This window comes from Neodiprion lecontei, chromosome 4 (genome assembly GCF_021901455.1).
Source record: "Neodiprion lecontei isolate iyNeoLeco1 chromosome 4, iyNeoLeco1.1, whole genome shotgun sequence".
Taxonomy (NCBI): Eukaryota; Metazoa; Arthropoda; class Insecta; order Hymenoptera; family Diprionidae; genus Neodiprion; species Neodiprion lecontei.
Genome location: NC_060263.1, coordinates 40,194,430 through 40,203,130, shown reverse-complemented (window position 1 = coordinate 40,203,130; position 8,701 = coordinate 40,194,430). Strand labels below are relative to the sequence as shown.

General features: G+C 44.6%; 1 long non-coding RNA gene across 2 annotated transcripts; it reads left to right on the top strand.

The window, feature by feature from the left end:
• Positions 1-5,783: 5,783 nt before the first annotated feature.
• Positions 5,784-7,814, top strand: LOC124293876. Of its 2 annotated transcripts, none has more exons than XR_006903754.1 (3): positions 5,784-6,150; positions 7,132-7,237; positions 7,651-7,814. It is a non-coding gene; the product is annotated as an uncharacterized LOC124293876 (long non-coding RNA). The 2 variants fall into 2 exon arrangements; XR_006903753.1 differs by having other exon boundaries at positions 5,784-6,267.
• The last annotated feature ends 887 nt before the right edge of the window (positions 7,815-8,701 follow it).

The following is an 8,701-nucleotide window of genomic DNA, read 5'->3' as shown; positions in this document are numbered from 1 at the left end:
TCAAGCTTTCAAAATTATCTTACCGGTTGTTATAATTCGATTCAAGAAACAGGTATGTAACGTGTGTTGTGTAAAGAAAAATGTTAAAGCAAAAATGTGATAAAAATGTCTCATTGAAGCTATAATTTGATTTCGTCTAACTGAAAAAGTTTGCTCTTACAACGACATTAATTCGTCATTTTCTCACCGAGAAATTCATGCTACTTGACGATTTGCAGAGAAGTCATTTATGATTGAATTAAGTTATTTTTCATTAGAAGTATATTTGTATACTGAAAAAAAATCACTATAACACATTTTTTAGTTTCAATCTAACATTATCTGACGTTCAACTTCCGAATTGACCACAAAAATTGTTTTACAGTAGTCCAGACCGGTCACTATTGGTCATTAACCTTAACACCGCCATGTTTGCAGTGTATGTGCCGAGGTCGATGTTTTCTAAAAAAGTGTGATCATTTTTTTGAAAACCTGATCTTCTTTTTTAATTTCCTTCTTCAATTAAAGTCTTGAAAGTCACGCGTCCCGCGAAAAACGGCTGCAGTCTTACGTGTACCAGTAATACCGTCGTCCGTTATACAGAAGATACGACGAGTAACGAATCGCGGAAAGTTAACGATGTTTACCATATCTAATAAATAATTTATCCCGGTGTACATCTTTGCGAGGAAAGCCTGGAGGTATATATACTGGATGAAACGAGGAGGGGCTCAGGGGGCGGCTCGCCGCCCCCCCGTGGACGCAATTTCCTGCTGGAAGGGGCCGGCGTACCGCGGGGGTTCTGTTTGCTCGGAGGAGCTGCCGCACCGTCCGCTGCCGGCACCCTCTCAATTATAACCGTATTAAACCAGCCGGCGCGACTTTTTAACGCGTCAAAGAGCCGAGCCTCGCCGCCTCCAGCCCTCCACCCCTCCTTTGCCGCCCCGCCGCCGCCGCCTCTGCGCCTGGCTGCCGGGGTGGCAATCAGTCTGGCCCAGCCTTCGTCGCGGCTTCCGCCGCCGCGGGGTATCCGGGGGCCGCGGCACGCGCGCTGACGAATGCGAGGGCGGCGAGCTAGCGTGCCTTGCCAATGTCAGAGATAAATGCACCCTCTCGCCGATCCTCGGCTCCCTTATACTTACACACACACACACACACACACACACACACACACGTATCACGCTTGCATGCGGCTAGGTACCGCGTGTGCTTTATCCGAGAGCGGAGCGTGCCGAGAGAGATACCGACTATTAGGGTTCACGTGACACCCGGTGACTTTGTCTCTTTCTAATTTGCCGCGCGCGGAATAATTGAACAGAGAAGTCTGAAGAGGTGCGTCAATCGCTCGGTGATTTGTAAAAAAATTTTTTATGGTATTTTTAAAAATTGTGAAATCAACCGCTTCTTACCCCTTTCTAACGATCTTGTAGTCGGCGTAGATAAGAGAAGTTTAAATATTCGTATGTCATAAAATGAATAAGATTACTGCGGCAACCGACATTATCGTAAAAAATAATATTGTTATCGATTATAAACTGCAAACACATGTTTTTCCCAAAACATTTAGTTTCGCCGTCTGCCAATTTTCTCAATAAGCTCTCGAACCCAATTGTTTATTGTAACGTAGACAGTTACAATGTAAATAGTTTCTCAAAATTCACCTGAGATTTGAATTTTGCGCCTTTTGTGCGGTAAGGTCTTGACACCAAAAAACAAAAGACAGCGCATGATTGTTGAAAATGGAGGGATACACGAATTGACAACGTCTTTACATTGTCGAGTAATATTTTGAAAATTATGAAGGCTTGCCTGCTGCAGTTGAAAATTTTTGTACAGATTATGGTCGGAAGAGTGATTCAACTTCATCGACTGTGAAGAGATTAATTAGTCATTTTTCGAAGTCTATGGTTTATGCCAATCAAGTCCACGAGCAGCCACACCTTGGAGAAGAAAGATGAGTGCTGTATTAACGAACTTCAGCCACATTAAATGCAAAACGGTCATGAAAAATATCAAAAAAATAGTAAATATGTGCCAGGAAAGTCGTGGAGGCCATTAACCCGATATGTTATTCCATACGTAACGCTGCACTGTATACTTTATGAATCAATAAAAAAACATATACAATTCTTAGTTGTAAACCTGTGTTTTCTGTCAAAATTACTTCTACTACGTGAGGATACTCAAGGTCATGTCAAAGCGGCACGTTTGTTTATTCGTCGCAATTCGCTGCTGTGAATATTCTTATATTTTAATGTGTTTCTTTTTCTTTCATTCACGTTTGGGTCGATTGTGAGGAAAGATGGAAAAAACTGCAAAGATTACACGTGCGTGTGATTTATTTTGTGAAAATGTGAAATCAGGAATTCAACGTAGGGTCAATCCGCCTGCATTTGTGCAATTCGAAGCGCGTTTTAGCGATCGACGCTTGTCTAGTACTCGATGATTGGTTGGAAAGTTAGAAGTCCGCCAATCTTGGACATTGACACTGTAAATGTGAATCGGTAAAATATATACTGCGACAATTGTGAGTTGCCGAAATGCAGGTGAATTTCGATAAAACGTACCCTGAATTGTCGAGTGCAGGTTGACATACTCTGTGGTAAATTGTCTTTGTGATATTTTAACGAAATTATTCGACGTATCAACATTTGTTATCGATCCTGTCCCAATAATTGACCTTTTTCTTGTTGCGTCTGTTTGATCCTTAGTTCTATAATTACCAAAAATATATTTGCAGCGTATAACCCTCTAGCGATTACTTTTACTCATCGAGAAAAGAAACAATTTTTGTCGTTTATTTATAATTTTGGAAACTAAAATGGTCAATAACTGGTACCTACACTCATTTTATCCCGTGTCTGTTTTCTTTCGATTATAATTACCGGATTTATCAACTACACCGCAGAAACTTATACCTCCGAGATCCACCCCCGTGACATCGATTCGAGGTGAAGATACGGTTTGGGTTTCAAAAGTCCACGTGGACGAAGGGCGGAAATGGAGCAGCTCGAGTTGGTCGGTTCGACCGGGAGCGTCTTGGGGCTGATGGCGGGCGAGAGTCGGGGGTTGGAATACATTACTCGACCCGAGAGCCTTGCTTCGCCAGCTCGCGCCTTTCTCAACTTTTTCCCGAGATAATCAACGGAGCCACCGCAACCCCGTCGACCCCTTCGCCATCTCCGTCTTCCCAAGTATCGGGTTCTTCGTTGCCGGCGCCGAGGGATGAGAGTCCGTCTACATAGATATACAGGTGTATATGTATACTTATACATGTACACATCGATGAGATATTCCCGCCAACCCCCCAACGGACCCCTTCAAAGTTTGATCGATTCTCGACCGGAACATCGCGCTGTCTAGGTATCAAACTTGCCGCGTTACGTATGCGTGTACTTTCCGATCACCGATTTCAAATTAATTCCCCTGGAAATTTTCACAAGATTTGTACCTGGAGGGTGGATGTACAATCTTTCCTGTCAATCGACATTCATTGTCGCGAAACGCAGAAGGGCAGAACTTTTTGTTCAACTTTTGAAATCATTCATTTATAATATCATATTTTCGTAAAAGAATCGTGATGATAATGTGTCTAGTTTATTCTGTCGGATACATGTGCTGGCTAAAAATTGAAAAACAATTTTCACCTTTGTAAACGCCATATTTTCCAATCAACAACAAAACCTCAAATTTTCTTTTTGTACAAGAGAATATTACACAACCACTTTTGTACCTCGTTGAATCTGTTATATTTTCCAAACTAAAAAAGCTGTTGCACGCGTGTGTCACCCTATCGTATTTGTCACACTTTATTCTTGATTGGTTATTAAGAAAAGTTGGCAAAAAAATTGACAGGAATATCATAAACATATAATACATGTACTTGCAGCTGCAATTTCCCACTAGCTGTGCGAAGCTATTCTACGGTACACGTTCATACTCTACGCTATATTACACATATTTTGTTTAATTTTTATTTTTATTTAATATCAATTTTTGTAACTGTTCTCCTTGAAAATACAGACGCGATCGTAAACCCTGTCATTTCCGAAATTTAGAAAAGATTCCATTGTCTGGGTAGGATAAAATTTGTTAAAAACGGATTTCCCGCTCGCTCGGTAGTCTCGTTACTTCACATCCCCTTAAGGCGACATCTGCTTTAAGCGCGTCGCGACGCGCGGTGGATACATATCCGTATCGGCGGTTCGGATGGCGAACGGAACCCCCCGCCCCCGCCCTCACCGCCCACCCATCGCCCCCCTAATCCCCCCCCCCCCCTCCGTCCACCGCCGCCTAGGTGCGGGTAAACCTACAGCTATATTCGCGGCGAGAGGTGGCGGCGGAGGTAAATAGGCGTGCACGTATGTAGGTAACATACTCGGTTCGCCTGGCTGTACATAATCGTACATACACACGCTTATTTACATTTTCACATGCAGAGACGCAGCAGGTAGAACGTGAAACGCGCGGCGTTCGCGACGCCCTTGTCAGGCGAAACCGGAAACCCGGTGCGGTTATATGCCGGCGTTATTTGAAAAAAAAAAAAATTTTGTCTATTCGTAAACAGGGGTGAGGCTGTGGACTCCAATATCTGAACGATAATTAACCCTTTTCGTTCTTGCAATATTTTTCACACCCTCAAACGTCGTTGTGTATGAATGTAGATGTGGCGGGAGGGTGAGAAGGGGGGGGGGGGCGGAGGGTGGATTCTGTAATCTGTGGTTCAAAAAGTTTCGATTCTTCGTGGAGTCCTAATTAAGACGAACCGAACATCGGAGTGCAGACGATTAGAATTGGCTGGAATCGTATCGCCTGGATATTATCATTATTCGAAAAAAAATTTCGAATCAATAACTGAGAAATCGTTCATGGAAGAAATTTGCGATGAACTGAAGAAATTCACTGGACTGCCGGTGACAAAGTAAACGAGCTGTTCACAATTTAAAATTGCTTGAAATCGGATGATATTCGTTTGAAATCATTTCGAAACCGCTTAAAATCACTATGATACACCTGAAATCATTCGAAATCGTGCATCACCAGTGATCCGCGAGTAAATAACCCGTCGAACAAAATAATCCGATATTTATAAACTAGTTTCTATATCCAAAATTAAAAAACAGAATTTTCCCATCACTGCAAGGCCCACCTCTCAAGTATCATTTCTCAAAAATTTTCCAGCCCCAATCTATATCCTCTCCTTTCGACAAATCCCAATTCCTCATCGTCCACCACGTCGTCATCCTCGATCACATACCAATCCACGCACGCGCTGACGTATAAAAAAAAAAAAAGAAAAAATCCAAAAAAAGAAAAAAAGACCACCCAAGTTTCGAGAAAATTCGGTTTTCCATCAAACCCTCGCCGGTAGGGTTGCCTCGAAAAGGAGGCGAGTCATTAGTCCTGCGACGCCGATGCGGATCTACCGTCGGATCTACCGATGGACGATGGTGAGAGAGAGCTGGGACTCCGACGACACCCGGTGCTTCCAAACACGGGGGGGGGTGTTGGGGGGGGGGGGGGGGCCAACCGTCTTCTCACACTTCGGCTCCCTTAGTCGCCTCAGAACCGCGCGTTTCGCGCGAGAGGAAAGCTGTACGATGGTGCTTGGTGTGTGTGTGCGTGGCGGCGGAGGGGGGGGGGGAGTAGGAGTGGGAGCGCGGAGTGAGATTGAGCGGAGCGGGAGCGGCTGCCGCGCGTCGCGGAGGGCTTCCACCCCCCCCCCCCCCCCATTCCCCACAATCCTAGCGGCTCCCACTCCGGTCTGAATTCCCGAGCGACGTGGCTCGACTCGGCGCCCGAGGCTGGCGCGAGGAAGGAAAGACTGATCGAATTACGAGCGTCTCCGTCGCTGCTGCGTTTCTTCCCTCCCCCCCCCCCCCCCCCCACCCTCTCTTGGCTCCTCGTATAAGTCCGCGCTGTCCCGCTCCCGCCGTCTCTTCCGGTTCTTTTCCTTCTTCTCCGTCGCGGCCGCCGGTGCCTAGAGTCTTGGATTAGACGGTATATCTTTATCTCGTGCGCCGGGAGAAGTTAAACCTATGCAGCGACGTAAATCCGGACGGGAGCGCAGACTCCGCGTTGCTGCCGCCCGGCGAAACGGGAAACTTTAACCACGGCCTGTGGAGACCCAGACCCGACGAACTTTTGGCTAATGGCAATTACTGCAATCCGGTAACGTCAGCTAGCGGAGTACTTCTACCCTACGAAAATGAACGCGAACTCGACGATTCGAACACGCTTTGGGAATTTGTGTGGCACACTTATGTGGCCGGGATCTAACTGCGAGGGGTTGGAGTTTGCCTGTATTTTTTAATCGACCTAGCGTTAGTTTCCTATACCGTAGACTTATGCACGGTTTTTATAGTTTTTGGGTCACTGACGTTGGCCGTTGAGTTCGCTTCACGGTCCTCCGAGTTTGGAAAGTTATCAGTGTTCGCTGCTGCCCTGATTGTTCTTTGATAACGATACGCTTGCCATTTCTCGTTACTCTTCAGTCGATATATCTTTCAGCTTATATTTTCAACGCTCGCTACTACTTCCAGATTTTTCATTGCGTAGGTCTGCAACAAAAAGATTGAACACGTTTTTGTGAACTTTTTTTCGTAGATTTTGATTCACTGAAACTGGGAGATATACTCAAAAAGTTCCATCACGTCAGGTTTTTTTCTTCAACTCGTGTTTGTTCTTTCATTTAGAGTTAAACTCATGTTTAATTGGAAATCAGGTATTCTATTCTTGATTCTAGAAATTCTATGCAAAAATGATTTTTTGCTTTCATTTAATATATATTAGAGTGAGGCTCAAGAATAAGTACAAACAGGGAAACGGAAAATGGAAAGAGAAGAAGAAAAGGTTTCATAGGCGAAAACAGTAAATACGGAATGTTAAACACATTTCTCAAGAAATTCTTTGTTTAATTTTATAAAAAATATTCTTAAGTTCATTGTGATAAAATGGTAGTATTTTCATTATTGTCATGCTTTGGTTTTTTTGTTTTTTTTTTGCAAACATCTTGTATTTTGCAAGAATACCGTACGCGACGGAGAGAAATGGAGGTCATTTTTGGATTCAGCACACTCGAAAATATGATGTTGACCAAAAACATCCCGTGCAGCTGAAAAATAATATTTTTTTTCTTATCTGTGTTATCAGGGAAAATCTGCATCTCACTTCGAGGGAAAGTTTCTCCACGACAAAATGCACAACGCAGCAAGCAAACATGCAGTCCTAAAATATGAAGAGCCACATATATGTATACGTGTGTGCCAATGTATATGTGCATGTCATATTCGAAATAGCACTCCCCCGGAGTCTTTTTCATATCCGGATAGCCGACGCTCGGGTTTAGGCTCTATTTTCTAGCCACCTCGAGCGAAACCTCGAGGGTGCATCGAGCCTTTAGCAAGGAAAAATATGTGCTTATAAGCTTTTTTTTTGTTTCACAAAAATATGTACGTTGTGTACATTCGATGATTTGTGGACGAAAATAATAACGCGACGGGACGAGTTTTGTCGATTAACGATTATCGATATTGAATTCACCGATAGCTTGTTATAGAAAATTTTTTAGAAACTTTTTTACTCCACACCGATTATACACCAACTAACGTTACATATATATGTATGTATCCGAACGGAACGATGCACTGACCACAGCTTTAAATTTCGCAGCATCGAATATAACCGTGGAATATTACAAGCTGACCACATGCCTGGAATACCGAGCCACAGCCAGTGTATCGTATAGGTACGCATCACACATGTGTGGACAAATGCACACCGTGTAGTATTATGCGGTAATCGCTCCATTGCCCGCATCCCTAAAATAAAAAAAGTTAACGATGCACATGAACGTTAAATAAAATGTTTTTTCTTCCCAGTACAGTATAATCTTTTCGACAACTGAGTAGAACCTGACCTGTCTCGAACGACAATTTATACGATGTTGAATGCATTTTGAATTGCGCATGACTGGGATTCGGATCGGTGCAAATGACATGGCCCGAATAAATCTCGCTGATACGTAAATGGAAATTCCGTATAATTACGCAGAGATGTACGATTTTTCGTACAAAGACGCGCCGAGGATTGAAGCGAATTCGGAAATCGATGTCCCCGCCGCGTACAATTCGTCTCCTCGATTTCGGGGACGGTTGTGCTTCGGATCTGCTGGGAGATCCCGCGGAGAGGACAAAACAGCGGAATTATCCTGGGAGCTACCAATAAGGGATTGATCACCATTGGCGGCCTTGAGAGCGGCTCGAGGCGAAGGAGGGCAGTTGATGGGAAAGCCTGCGGGTTGAATTGCGCTGTCGAATATATATCGTCCCCGGTATCTGGTCCCCGGCTCTCTATCTCGTCGTCGCTCCGAAATTCGATCCGCCCCCTTCCGCCACTTTGGTACGACGATATACCTGAGCTCCTTCAGCTCGATCGCTTCCATGCTTCGGCTTCTGCTTCTGCTTCTGCTTCTACTGCAACTCATCGGCTGTCCTCACCGATATCCGATCGAACGACCTCCTCCGCTCTTCCACTCAGGCTCCGGGAACCCTCGTCGAAGTAATTCCCCAGCCAGGATGAGCTTCTGCCTTGCTCTGCGCCCTGCCCCGAGAAAATGCCGGCGAATCAAGTTATCTCTGGCTAGATTCCACCGTCGCGTATTTCCACGATCTTACGGTCTCTGGAACCGGCGTGGCTTCAAAGCCGTGCACGACGCTTCCTC